Genomic DNA, 6003 nt, shown 5'->3' with positions numbered 1-6003 from the left:
GACGCAGCATGAGGAGGGCGGTGGCAGCGATGGTGCCAGGGTGCCAGGGGCTGTGCCGGCCTTTATCTTGAGCATATGGGGCTGTGGGGGGTTCAGGTCAGAGCTGAGTGTTCAGAATTTCTCTCCGGGGCCTGTGTGGAAGGACCAGGAAGAGAGAGACTGAAGGTCAAGGTCTCTAGGAAGAATTCCGCCAAGGCAGTTTGGGGAAGAGATGCTGGGAAACACAGGAAAAGGAATACCAATCATTGAGATAGAGAAGCACTGAGAGAGGATACCTGGAGAGGCGAGGGATGTGGGAGGCGGCGTTGAAAGAGACGAATCATCACGGGGCGGGGTGGCTGCTAATCCCAGCACTTTGGGAGGCTGAGGCAGGTGGATTGCTTAAGCCCAGGAGTTCCAGACCAGCCAACATGTTGAAATCTTGTCTCTACCAAAAATACAAAAATTAGCTGGGTGTGGTGGCGTATGCCCGTAGTCCCAGCTAAGGATGCTTGGGCCTGGGAGGGTGAGTCTGCAGTGACCTGTGATGTCCCAGCTAAGGACGCTTGGGCCTGGGAGGGTGAGTCTGCAGTGACCTGTGATGTCCCAGCTAAGGACGCTTGGGCCTGGGAGGGTGAGTCTGCAGTGACCTGTGATGGCATCACTTCACTGTAGCCTGGGCAAAAGAGCGAGACTCTTGTCTGAAAAAAGAGAGAGAAAGAGAGAGAGATAGCGTAAATCTTTGCTGGAAGAGGACTGGTTAGGGGAGAGTGGATTCTAGAGTCTGAAGGCCAAACAGAATGAGAGAGAGAGGTGGAAGGTGGGCAGTAGGAAGAGCGAGATGGGGAGGAGGGAGTGCAGGGGAGGAGGGGGAGGGCAGCAGAGACCAAAACTAGTGGAGTCCCACAGAAAAAGTAAAAGACAGGAAGGTGATACAGAAAAGAGAGAAAAGGAGGAGAGAGACTGACAGGCACACAAATCAGAGAAGCCCCAGAGATTAAAAAAACACAACCACAGAGATAGAGACAGAGGGGGAGAGGGAAGCTGGAGAAAGACTCAGAGATGGCCCGGTGTGGTGGCTCATGCCTGTGATCCCAGCACTTTGGGAGGCCAAGGCAGGTGGATCACCTGAGGTTGGGAGTTCAAGGCCAGCCTGACCAACATATTGAAACCCCGTCTCTACTAAAAATACAAAACTAGCCAGGCGTAGTGGCACATTCCTGTAATCCTAGCTACTTGGGAGGCTGAGGCAGGAGAATCACTTGAACTCAGGAGGCAGAGGTTGCAGTGAGCCAAGATCGCACCACTGCACTCCAGCCTGGGCAACAAGAGCGAAACTCCATCTCAAAAAAACAAAAACAAACAAAAAAAAAACCCTCAGAGATTCACACAAAAAGCAACATGGATACTCAGAAGCAAGCATAGCGCCAAGGAACGATCCATTTCTTGTGTTTTTTCCCCAGTGTTCAAGAATATTGAGTGCCAACCTGCTCCAGACCCAGTCTAGGCCCAGTGGATGTGGCAACAGACGGACAAGGGCCTGCTCTCCTGACACTCACTGGAGAGATAAACAATAAATAATAGTTCAGTAACTGAAAAGTGCTCTAAAAATTAAGCTAGGAGGTTAGGTGCAGTGGCTCACACCTGTAATCCCAGCACTTTTCGAGGCCGAGGCCAGTGGATCACTTGAGGTCAGGAGTTCGAGGCCAGCCTGGTCAACCTGGTGAATCCCCATCTCTACCAAAATATAAAAAATTAGCCGGGTGTGGTGGTGCGCCTGTAGTCCCAGCTACTTGGGAGGCTGAGGATGGAAAATCACTTAAACTCGGGAGGCAGAGGTTGCAGTGAGCTGAGATCGCACCACTGCACTCCAGCCTGGGCAACAGTGAGACTCCGTCTCAAACCCCCAAAATTAAGAGCAGTGCATAGTAACAGAATGACAGAGCAAGGGCGACTTTAGATGAGGTGCTTCGAGAAGACCTTGTGGCAGAGACATGGATTGTGAGAAGGAAGAGGTGAGAAAGTCTGGGGCCAGGCATTTGCCCCCCAGAGGCAGCCCCAAAGCCCTGAGGAGCAGCAGGTCTTCCAGGGGGCCGGTGCGGTGAGTGGATTGAGCATGGGTCAGAAGCACAGGGTAGAGGCTGATCAGTTAGGGCCGTGGACCCCAGGAAGAAATCTGAATTTTATTCTAGATCTGATGGGAAGCCCTCAGTGGGTTTTGAGCACAGGCATGTCATGATCATATTTTTATTTTTTAATTTATATTTATTTTGAGAAAGAGTCTTGCTGTGTCTCAGGCTGGAGTCCAGTGGCCGATCTCGGCTCACTGCCAACCTCCACCTCCCGAGTTCAGGTGATTCTCCTGCCTCAGCCTCCTGAGTAGCTGGGATTACAGGCATGTGCCACCATACTCGGCTAATGTTTTTGTATTTTTGATAGACACGGGATTTCACCATGTTGGCCAGGCCGATCTCGAATTCCTGGCTTCAAATGATCCATCTGCCTCGACCTCCCAAAGTGCTGGGATTGCAGGCGTGAGCCACTGCGCCCAGCTTCACGTTTTTATTTAAACAAGAACAGCAGAATCACATCGTTGTGCTGAGCATACGTAGACCTCAGGAGTCGAAGTGGAAGGAGGGGGTAGCCGGCTGTTGCCTTCCTCTGGTTGAGGCTGCTAGAGGCCTGGACCACAGTGGAGTTAGTGGGGTGGAGAAAGAGATATGCCAGGCGCAGTGGCTCACGTTTGTAATCCTAGCACTTTGGGAGGCTGAGGTGGGTGGATCACCTGAACTCAGGAGTTCAAAACCAGCCTGGCCGTCATGGTGAAACCCTGTCTTTAAAAAAAAAGAAAAAGAAGAGGAAGAAGGGCGTGGGATTTTGGAGGCAGAGCCTGCAGTGGCGGTGAACTGGATGTCACAGGACAGGGAAGGAAAAGGAACCAGGAAGAGAAGAACTGTTTGAAATTGGACACGCACATCTCTGATGGGCGCTGATGAGTATTGTTTACAGGAGAGAGAAGACTGGGATCAGGAAAGAGGCTTTGGGAGGGCCAAACCACGGCTTCTCTTTTGGATGTGTCGAGTTAGAGACGCCTTCGAGAAATCCGAGTTGGGGTATCAAATAGCCGGTTGGATACGTGAGACTGGAGTTTTGGGGAAAGAGAGGTCACGGCTCAAAATTGTAAGTTTTGGAAACGTCAGCATGTAGGGGACATTTAACGCCACAGGACTGTGTGACATGACCCAGCAGGTGAGTGGGGACAGAGAAGGACCCTGGCCAGAGCTTCAGGGACATCTGCCTCTGGGGAGGAAGCCAGTGTAGCAAAGTGAGCTTAGGAGGGATGGCGAGGTAGGCTGAAACCAGGAGGGTCACAAAGGACAAATGCACGCTGGTGTTTCAAGAAGGGGAGACAGCTGGCTGTGCCAAGTGCCGCTGAGAATCGGAGAAGGATCCAGAGAGCAGAGTGACCATTAGGTTTGATGATGTGGATGGGATTGGTGATCTTGATAAGAGGCCAGTTCAGTGCAGTGGTGGGGACGGAAGCCCTGCTGGAGCAGAGGGGAGAGAGAATTTGGGGGGAAGGCAGAGGGAAAGGGAATTCAGGCAGTGTGTGTGTGTGTGTGTGTAACTGACACAGAGGCTGGGCACAGTGGCTCATGGACTGTAATCCCACCACTTCGGGAGGCCAAAGTGGGTGGACCACTTGACGTCAGGAGTTCGAGACCAGCCTGGCCAACATGGTGAAACCCCATCTCTACCAAAAATACAAAAATTAGCCAGGCGTGGTGGTGGGTGCCTGTAGGCCCAGCTACTTGAGAGGCTAAGGCAGGAGCATCACTTGGGTCGGGGAGGCAGAGGCTACAGTGAGCTGAGATCACACCGTTGCACTCCAGCCTGGGTGACAGCGAGGCTCTGTCTCAAAAAAGAAAAGTTTTTAAAAAAAAAAAACCCTGAAAGGAAACAGGGAGAAATGGAGATAGGGAGATAGAAGGCAGAAAAATGCACCCTGCAATTAGCTGTCACAGCAGGCAGGAGCCAGAGAGATGGGGAGGCCCAGGGCCAGGAGGGGAAGACAAATCCGGGGCAGGGAAGAGAGGATGCCATCAGCGAGGCTCTGGCAGATCCCCTAGCCCGGGCCGCTCTGCCCGGCTCCTGCCTCTTGCTGCTGTCAGCGCCAGGCACGCTCTGGGATTCCCCCTGTAGACCCTGTCAAGACCTCGTGAGGTGAAGGGGAAGAACAGGTTTTCATCATTCATTTTCAGAAATAAGCATTGATTCAGTTCTTGGAAATACATCCTGGCCAGGCAGTGGCTCATGCCTGTAATCCTAGCACTTTGGGAGGCCAAGACAGGAGGACTGCTTGAGGCTTGGTGTTTGAGACCAGCCTGGGCAATACAGTGAGACCCCATCTCTACAAAAATAAAAAATTAGCTGCAGCATGGTGGCTGACACCTGCAGTCTTAGGTACTCAGGCGGCTGAGGCGGCAAGATTGCTTGAGCCCAGGAGTTTGAGGTTGCAGTGAGCTATGATTGCACCCGTGCAGTTCAGGCTGGCCCACAGAGCAAGGAAAAAAAAAAAGAAAAAGAAATAAAAATAACAAAATATTTCCTGAGGACTTCCAAGTACCAGGCTCTGCAATCTCAGAGCCACCTCTATTCCATCTCTGCCCTTGGAGTGGGGACCGGCCAGGCAGGCATTGAAGAAACGCAGCAGGCCCCTTCCATAGCTGGGGCGGGGATTTCTGTGTGCTGCCCCGTCACTTCCTCTGGTCATTCCTTTGCTCATCCATCCATCCATTCATTCAAGTCACCCCGTGCACATTTTCCAAGATTGCCTGTGACCTGGACCTGTGCCGGGTACAGCTGAGGATGCCAAGGTGAATTCCTCCTGTGCCCAGCCCCTGCCCCAGTCTGCTGGGAGAACGAGACATCAACAATCACACTGCAGGGAAACACATGCTCCATCAGGAAAGTCCAGAGCAGGGGGTGGACAGAGAGGACCGGTGTGCACCAGAGCCTAGCTCGGGCCAGGAACCAGGCCTGGCCTGGAGCAGCCAACTGTGGGAGAAGAAGGAGTTGGTGAAATGTGGGTCCTACCTGGACCCTCCGAAGAAGGGCTGAGGGGTAGGGGGTGAGGGGTTGAAGATCAGGCCCTGCTGCCATGCCACATGGCTGTCCTCTGTCCCTGCCCCTGGGGGAGCTGAAGCTGCATGGAAGATCCCCCAGGGGTGCCCCGTCTAATAAACTCGATGAAGAGGAGTGCTGCTTTCATTCTGCACCCTGACAGCTGCCCCTCCCTGAGGCCTGCACTTTCTCCAACATGGGAATCAGCCCTTCCATCCTTCCAGACCCGGGGTTGTGGCCCCGGTCTCTTCCTCCCCCAGGCCCAGGAGTCTGGGTCTGCCAATCCCTTGACCAGGAGTCCAGGCTCCCTGGCCCTCCTCCTCCCTCAGACCCAGGAGTCCAGACCCCAACACCTCCTCCCTCAGACCCAGGAGTCCAGGCCCCCAGCCCCTCCACCTTCAGACCCAGGAGTCCAGGACCCAGGAGACCAGGTTCCTCTTGCCTCAGATCCAAGATTCTGGGCACTAAGGCCCCTTCCTCTACCACTCAGAATTTGGGGTACCGAGGCTGCTTCTCCCTCAGGGCCCCAAGACTCCCTGTATCAGCCCCTCCTCCCTGAGTCCCTGGGTCCTGCCTCCCGCCCCCACTCCCTGGTAACCCCAGTGAGACTGCCCCACTGGTCTGCTGCTGCCCAGGAAACTGGTGAGCTGGGACTCTCGGCGCCGCTCTTGTCCCTTTGGGAAATGAAAGTCCCATCAGACTCGGCCCTTTCGGACCCGGCCCCAGCCCCTCCTCCCAGGGCTGTCTCCCTCCTCCCGCCTCATCCCCTTAAAATACCCGGGATCCCTATGGCAACAGGCGCCCGGCGACAGGTGCGGGTGTTATTTACGGGTCAAGCCCGAAATAGCCCCAAGGGTGGAGGGTGGGGGTGGGGGGCGGACTGAGTCCAGGCCGGTGGCG

Source organism: Sapajus apella, unplaced genomic scaffold (genome assembly GCF_009761245.1).
Source record: "Sapajus apella isolate SASKATOON/1434 unplaced genomic scaffold, GSC_monkey_1.0 scaffold224, whole genome shotgun sequence".
NCBI lineage: Eukaryota > Metazoa > Chordata > Mammalia > Primates > Cebidae > Sapajus > Sapajus apella.
This window is presented reverse-complemented; position numbering follows the sequence as displayed.